Genomic DNA, 9,087 nt, shown 5'->3' on the forward strand with positions numbered 1-9,087 from the left:
GATCTTGGCTCACTGCAACTTCTGCCTCCCAGGCTCAAGCGATTCTCCTGCCTCAGCCTCCTGAGTAGCTGGGATTACAGGCACGCACCACCACACCCAGCTAATTTTTATATTTTTAGTAGAGACGGTTTCACCATGTTGGCCAGGCTGGTCCCGAACTCCTGACCTCAGGTGATCCAACCACCTTGGCCTACCAAAGTGCTGGGATTACAGGTGTGAGCCACTGCGGCCAGCCTCAGTTATTTTATTTAATAGTATAAGTACTTAGAAAGTAAGAAAATTGCTGATTTAGTTTTGTTTTGTTTTGTTTTGTTTTGTTTTTTAATGTTTCCCCAGCGTTCTGCAAGTTAGGCCAAAGCCCACATTCAAAGAAATGAGATTAACTCTTAAGTAATGTGTTAAGTTTACATATATTTTAAAATATTATTAAAGGAGGTTTGACAGTATTGACATTTAAAAAGTCAACACTTGGATTAACTTTAGCTGGTAGTATTAATTTGGGTTTTAGTTAAGAGTCTGAGGACATCAAGAAAACTGTTTACCACTTTGGTTTTAGCAGCTCAGTTTTACTATTCCATAATGTGTTATTTTTAAAGTTCTCTTTTTAAGATCACAGTGATATCCTGTTTAAATTTTTAAAATATGTTCAAAATATCTGGAGAGAAGTTACCAAGTTTGTATGTTTTGTTTGACTCACCATCTTTATTTTCTGTATGTATATGTAGTAACTGGCAATTGCGTATATTTTCTTGATTAACATATTAGAGACTGCTTCCATCATCTTATGTAAACCTGGAAACAGCTGAAACTAGTCTTTTCTGAAGGAACTGTATGTCAGTATTACTAGATGTGCATCCCATTTTGTCATTGCCTCAGACTTTGAATATAGTCATTACTCTCTGGAAGAGAAGTATAATTATTTTCTTTTTTTGTTATATGCAGTATGGTTTAAGATCTAGTAATAATACACATATGTAAACTCACTAAAGTATCACCAGTAATTAGTAAATTCCAAATTCAAGTCAGTACAGTTCTGTCTTTGTAAATTCTGTCTTTCAAAAAGTTGTTCGTGTTTTTAAAAGTTGATGTCCAAAGGAAAAGAGCTTCTTATCTTTTAAGTACTTTCGGTGTATGTTAAATATTTATTTGCTATGATATTCTAGAAGAAAATATCAAACATGTTAAATATAAGAACATGTTAAAATTTAAATTTGCTATTTCAAAAGTTACTGAAGATGTCTTGGAATAACAGTTGTTATGCTGTTAAACTATATAGTTGCATACACTTTATTAAAAGCACTATGGAGAAAAATTTTAACAATGCATAAGACAAAAGGTCTTTTTTTCTTTATAGGACTTAGCTTTTAGTCTAAAAATTCAAAGCAATAATATTTTATTTTTAAAGTGACTAAAAAAATACAGTCTACAATAAATATATACATAGGGATACACACTTAAAAAGATGTTTTGTTTGCATACTATTAGTAAGTCTAGTGTGGATTACTGTACTCTGGGTAGCTTTCCTATATTAGCTTTTCTTCCCAAATATTTGAGCCAGTTTGTACTTAAATATAGCTTTTATTAAAAAATACTTTGGTGGATTCATTTGAATTCACCCCTCAGGAAGACAGTGCACTGCAAATAAGGCAATTTTTTTAGTCCTTGTGTTAAAATGAATAAATGTCTACTAATATCTCTGATCAAATGTTATTTACAGGATATATGTCACAAGTTTTTCTTTGATTGCTTGACTTCTTGTGGGATCAGATCCACTAATCCTCTAGATTACATTCACTTCATCATTTATCCTTTTCTTTGTCTATAAATATCATCCTTAAGCCAGATTTCTTTTAGAGGCATGTTAGGTATTTATAATTTAGTTTCTACTGAGACATACAAATGTTATGTTGTGTGGCTTTCTCAAACTAAAATATACTTGACACTGATATTTTATATTTTAACAGTAAAGACACGCAGCATGTGGGGTGGCACTTTCTTTTTCCTTTTTTTTTTTTTTCTTCTTTTTCTTTTGAGACGGAGTTTTGCTCTTACTGCCCAGGCTGGAGTGCAGTGGCGCAATCTCAGCTCACTGCACTTGACTCACTGCAACCTCTGCCTTCCAGTTTCAAGCGATTCTCCTGCCTCAGCCTCCCAGGTAGCTGGGATTCAGGCTCCCGCCACCATGCCCAGCTGGTCTCGAACTCCTGACCTCAAGTGATCTACCCACCTCGGCCTCCCAAAGTGCTGGGATTACAGGCGTGAGCCTCTGCACTGGGTCCCTCCTGGGAAACTTTAGAAAATGCCTGTGTCCCACTCCCAAAGAGTCTGATCTTCATATGGGGTGTGGCTTGAGCCTCAGGAGTTTTAAAAAGCTTCCCAGGTGATTCTAATGTACAGTCAAGAAACAGGATGGCTGCATGAGGGTTGGTAAGAAAGTTCAAATGAAAGGATCAGACTGACAACACCTGAACACACAGATCGCCCTTCACTTTGGAAGTGGGACAAAGTATTTTTAGTAGAGACGGGGTTTCACCATGTTGGCCAGGCTGGTCTTGAACCCCTGGCCTCGTGATCTGCCCACCTCAGCTTCCCAAAGTGCGGGGATTACAGTCATGAGCCACCGCACCCAGCCCTTTCTAGGCAGCTTTGTAATAAGAAATGCACACATTGAAATGCACACATTCCTCAAAGGTCAGTCTTTGGTCCTCTGATTCACTGTATATGATTTTCCTTAGAGATCTCATTCATTCCACTTCATTCATCACCTCTCTGCCTTTGATTCCCAAATCCATCAAGCATAGTGTCTCTCCTGAACTGTAGTGTTGATTTCCATCTACCCGTCAGACATTTCTGTTTGGATATTCTGTGAACCCCATGTGTGAGACTGACTTCACATCTGCTCCTATCAGCTTCCTCTTACATCCCTTTTTCTGTTCATTGTACTACCAGTTGCCCATGCTCAAAATTCTGGTGTTATCTTTGATTCCTGGAGCTCCCTGGATCCCCAATCCAATCAGGCAGCAAACCTCATCCATTCTTTCTTAACAAAGTCTCTTGCAGCTGTACCTTTTCCATTTCTGCCACCACTATGCTCATTTACACCCTTATCAACCCACACAGGACTACTGCAGCAGCCTAGTTAATCTCACAGCCTTCGAATTGTTGCCATGCTTCCAGATTTTCCTATTCATCCTGCACATTCTCTTCAAATTCATCTTCCTAGAACACCTGTTCGATCATTTCATCCCCCTGATAAATTCCTTAGCCTGACATTTAAAGCTCCACACAATCTGGCCCCAACCTGGCCTCATGCACCTAAACCCTTGGCTCCAGCCAGTGCAGGCTACTGCCTGCTTGCTGGGTTCTCTCTGTGCTACTCCTCATCCTGATCACTCTCTGGGGATGCCCCCTCTCAGTCTACTGTCTTCCCCTGCATTGAGCCTTCACTCTAATTAAACCTGCTATTTGGAGCTAGTCCTGACCACTCCAGATGGCAGTCATTTCTCCCCTTGAGCGATTAGATCTCTGCCCCTCCTCTGGCACTCAGCAGCTACATGAATGGATTCAGAAGTGACTTTTAGTCAAACAGTAGGTCCTCGTATCTTATCTCATCCTTGCACAAGAACTGAGTTTCTTACTAGTCTGAGCTGTGCTGCTGTTCAAGTATACTTGTCGATGGTTAAAACTACTTTTGGGAAAGCCTCCTATATTAGCTTTCCTATATTAACTGTTCTCCTCCAAAGGACACCTTTTGATCCCTCCAAGCGCACTGGCCTTCCTTTTGTGGCTAGACCTAAGGAGGAAGCACTCCTGGGCCTGGACAGCTGCAGCAGGGGGACTGCTTGAAAAGTAAAGGTGTTAGGAAAATGATGAAACTCCTTCCAGTGCTTCTGGGGGTCTTCCTTAGTAACCTGGGGGTGAAGGCACTACACTTATGTGCAACAGCACAACATTGTCCCAAATGCTGCAGGGACCAGTGGTGGGGGCCAGAAGGGATTGGCTGGCCTACCTGCCAGCTGTCCCTGAACCGTGGATGAGGTCAAAAGTCTTCAAGGACAAGCAGCACACAGCTGGGCTCTCTGGCAGGAAGGCTTCAGGGAAGGACCCATGTGGGGCTTTGTCTGCCCAGTTAGAATGAGAGGGCTTTGTACAATCAGCACCCATGCCTCTTGGACCCCAATGACACTGCCACATCTCACTGGGTATGCCAGTAGCTTTTTGCTGGGTGTGCAGGGTTGTTAGGCGTTAGCTCCGAGCCACATTATAATTTGATCCCTGGATGTTCATCAGTAATAACATTTTCACACTGAACTGCATTGACCTGGGATGGGACAATTTATGAATTCTACAGAGGCGGCACCTCAGTGGGAGTTAGGAAGGAGAGTCTAACAGCAGTATGGGTGTGGAGAACAGCTCGGCAGCCCTGCCACCCCACAAGGGACAGCAGCAACCCTGAGGATATTTCTTAGCAAATTTGCATGCAGAGGGTCCCAGGCACTACTGTGGATGAGATTTGTATGTAAATCCTTTTCTGCCCCAAACCAAAATGAGTATTTCAAAATCAATCTGGCTAGAAGAGCCACTGGCCTCAATGCATTGAGCATTCAGTGAGAGGACTAAGCTCTGTCATTAAATGGGGCAGGACAACTAGTCTTTCAGACTGATTATTTATTTATTTATTTATTTATTTATTTATTTATTTATTTGAGATGGAGCCTCGCTCTGTCACCCAGGCTGGAGTAAGGTGGTGTGATCTCGTCTCACTGCAACCTCTGCCGCCCAGGTTCAAGCAATTCTTGTGCCTTGGCCTCCTGAGTAGCTGGGATTACAGATGCCTGCCACCACACCCAGCTAATTTTGTGTTTTTTAATAGAGACGGGGTTTCACCATGTTGGTCAGGCTGGTCTCAAACTCCTAACCTCAAGCAATCCAGCTGCTGGAATTATAAGCATGGGCCACTGCACCCAGCCCTACACTGATTTCTGATAAAATAAGATGGGCTGGATGCAGTGGTTCACACCTATAATCCCAGCACTTTGGGAGGCTGAGGCAGGAGGATCACTTGAGCTCAGGAGTTGGAGACCAGCCTGGGCAACATAGTGAGACCCCATCTCTAAAAATAATAATAATAAGTGATAAGATACTCTTCATACCTAGAGGTAACTGAGAAACTCAAAGTGAAAATAATGAATGGACTGCTTTTAGGTGAAGGAAAAAAGAACAAATTAGTATAAAAGTAGGAAATGGCCCCTTTGGCACTGTAAAGCAACTGTCTTGTCCTTAGATCACACTGAGCTACAGATCTTCATGGCCTTGACACCCACCCACCCCAACTGTGCTAGCCCAGCTTTGCCTCCTGCTCCCTCTGTCCTTCCCTTCCCGAGACCTGGCCATTCATTCCCCAGTCATGGACAGTAGCACCCTTGTATCCTGAAGGCTGGGCTTTCTGGTATACCAAGAAAACACAGTCTCCTTCCTTTCCCATTTCTACACTTGAAGGAAAAAATAACAATCCTGAATCAGACTCTGCTTTCATGCACTGCATCCCATAGGAGGAAAGTTAGAAGGTGGTGATCAGCTCCACTGGGGGCAAACGCTGTTTTCTCAGGAGCAGCAGCCAGGCACGATTCTCTCCCAAACACATGCTGTGGAGATTGGAATCAGGCAGCTCTGTGATAGTTTTGGCCCAGAATACAGGCACCAGCTTAATGAGCTCCACCTCCAAAGAAAGGCCCCTTGTGTTCCTAGTGGGGAGGAGTGTCATCCACGGGACAGCCTGAGGAGTCCCCTGACTCAGGAAAGATTTGGCAGAGGGAAATCTGAACCTAAGCTGCCAGGCCCCAAACCTGTCGGTTTGAGAAGGTGTTATGTGACTTCCATCTCAAAATTAAATTCATTATGACACTCTGCTTCCAGTTGAATGGTCTGCGTGAATTCTTTAAACAAAGCACCCCAAAACCACAATAACAATTTAGTACTTCTCTCCGTGGGCCAGAAATTCAGACAGGACACAGTGGGGATAGCTCCTCCCTGTTCCACAGTGTCTACAGGTTCACATATCTGGCAGTTGATGCTAGCTACGGACTAGGAGCCTAACTGGAGATATTGGCAGAACACTCACACTTGGCCTCCACCCAGGGCCTGGGCTTCCTCATAACGTGGTGGCTGAGTTACTAGGGCCAGTGTCCTGAGAAAGTGAGAGAGAGGCAGAAGCATATTGCCTTTTATTTATAACTTAGCTTTGAAAGTACCATGTTTCTTCCACTGCATTCTGTTGGTCAAGGCAGCTACAAAGAACTGCCCAATGTCAGAGGGAAGGAACATAGGCCCTACCACTCAATGGAGGAATGTGCCACATCACACCATGTCGGGTGGAACGTTTATTGGTGTGACCATTTTTGGAAAATACAATTTGCCATAATGTGCAGTGCCAAAATAAAAAAAAAAAGTAATGCTCTTTGTCTCATTGATCTCAGGAAAATTTATCCTAAAGTATTCAACAGAAAAAAATAGTTATGCCTAAAGGTGTCCGTCATGAGTGCTTATTCATTTATTTACCCATACATCCAATTTTTTTTTTTTTTTTTGAGACTGAATCTCTCTCTGTTGCCCAGGCTGGAGTGCAGCGGCACAATTTCTGCTCACTGCAAACTCCGCCGCCTCGGTTCAAGCAATTCTTGTGTCTCAGCCTCCCGAATAGCTGGGATTACAGGCGCATGCCACCACACCAGGCTAATTTTTGTATTTTTAGTAGAGACAGGGTTTCACCATATTAGCCAGGCTGGTCTCGAACTCCTGGCCTCAAGTGATCCACCTCAGCCTCCCAAAGTGCTGGGATTACAGGCATGAGCCACCGCACCCAATCAATCCAATAAATATTAATTGAAGTATTTTGCCAGATGCTAGCAATACAAAGAAAACTTAAGATCTATCCTTCTTTCTTTCAAATAGCTTCCAGCCTATGATCACTAAAAATAAAACCCATCCAAATGTCCAGTAATAAGATAGTTTAATAAATTCTATGTAGGCCGGGCACAGTGGCTCACGCCTATAACCCCAGCACTTTGGGAGGCCAAGGCAGGCGGATCACCTGAGGTCAGGAGTTCGAGACCAGCCTGGCTAATATGGTGAAACCCCCATCTCTACTGAAAATACAAAAATTAGCCAGGTGTGGTGGTGCACGCCTGTAATCCCAGCTACTCAGAAGGCTGAGCCAGGAGAATCGCTTGAACCTGGGAGATGGATGTTGCAGTGAGCCAAGATCGCACTATTGCACTCCAGCCTGGACAACAAGAGTGAAACTCTGTCTCAAAAAATATATAACAAATTATATGTAAACTCTAGGAGATACAATCTTGAGATGTTATCAGTCACTTAAGGACTTTTATTTTGACCTCTTATTTTGACCTCTTTGAAAAGACTATGTGGAAAGATGGGGGAAATGTTGGATACAAGTGAAAACAAATCGAAGTTGTATGTCTACTGTGATTACAATTATGTAAAAATATGCATGCATATCACCAAGGACTAGAAGAGAATATCCAAATGTGAACTCACTTGTTGAAGTGGGAATATGCATGATTGTCCTTACGTTTTCTTTTCTTTTTCTTTCTTTTTTTTTTTTGAGGTACTTTTCAATGTATATTGCTTTTATAATTGAAAAGTTCCAGAAAAAATAATGTGGTGCAAATAAAATTGTATAGGTCAAAGGGAGAGAAAGTGCCGCGGGGTGGGAAGCTGGCAGGAGAGACTTCATTAAAAAGGTGACATTTGGGCCAGGTGCAGTGGTGGCTCACACCTGTAATCCCAGCACTTTGGGAGGCCCGAGGTCACGAATTCGAGACCAGCCTGGCCAGCCAACATGGTGAAACCCCGTCTCTACTAAAAAGACAAAAAAATTAGCTGGGCATGATGGTTCACGCCTGTAGTCACAGCTACTAGGGAGGCTGAGAGAGGAGAATCACTTGAACCCGGGAGGCAGAGGTTGCAGTGAGCTGAGATCGCACCACTGCACTCCAGCCTGAGTGACAGAGTGAGACTCCATCTCAAAAATAATAAAAAGGTGATATTTGGATTTCCGTAGGAGGAAGAAGCAGGCATCCAGACTCAAGACAGGAAAGGAAGAGATGTCTTTAGAAAACTGCAAAAAGGCCAGGCACAGTGGTTCACACCTGTAATCCCAGTACTTTGGGAGGTCAAGGCGGGCGGATCACCTGAGGTCGGGAGTTCGAGATCAGCGTGACGAATGTGGAGAAACCCCGTCTCTACTAAAAATACAAAAAAACTAGCTGTACATGGTGGCGCATGCCTGTAATTCCAGCTACACGGGAGGCTGAGGCAGGAGAATCGCTTGAACTCAGGAGGCGGAGGTTGCGGTGAGCCGAGATCATGCCATTGCACTCCAGCCTGGGCAACAGGAGCGAAACTCCGTCTCAAAAAAAAAAAGAAAACTGCAAAGAATCCAAACTGAGATGGGTTTAGAGGAGCATAGGCAGATAGGACTGGAAGGAAGAGGGGGCTTCAGGTGCTGGACTCAGGATTTCTGACCTTACTCCGAGAGACTCTGGAGCCTTTTGAGTACAGCATTAACTGAAAGAGTGCTGAAGGAAGATGACCGACTGCAGTCCTGAAGAAGGGCAGAGCTGGAGCAGCTGAAGTTGGGGAGACCCACGAGGAGGCCCATGCAGTCATCCAGGGCCTGGACTGCAGAGGTGGCAAAAAAAAAAAAAAAAGACTGGAGAGCATTTGTGGAAGACAAATGGTCACAACTTGGGAGCTCAGTGCATGTATGTAGGTGACTGGGAAGAGGGTGGCACAAATACCAGCAATAGAGCAATGAGGAAGAGGAACCGGTTTGCAGCAGAAGAGAAATTTTAAACGGGTTGCATTTGAGCGGGTTTGGAACATCCACATGGAGATAACAACAGAGAGTTGGAAATGCAAGTCTGAACCTTAAGGAAGAAAGCTCTACTTTTGGCAGAAGAACTGGAACGTATCTCCTCTTCCTGGAGTGCCTTTCCCTCAACTGTCTCCTTTCCGGTCCTCAGTAAGGTCTCTGCTCAAGTATCCCTTCATGCCCTTTCCTAC

Source organism: Mandrillus leucophaeus, unplaced genomic scaffold, assembly GCF_000951045.1.
Source record: "Mandrillus leucophaeus isolate KB7577 unplaced genomic scaffold, Mleu.le_1.0 Scaffold5, whole genome shotgun sequence".
Lineage (NCBI taxonomy): Eukaryota > Metazoa > Chordata > Mammalia > Primates > Cercopithecidae > Mandrillus > Mandrillus leucophaeus.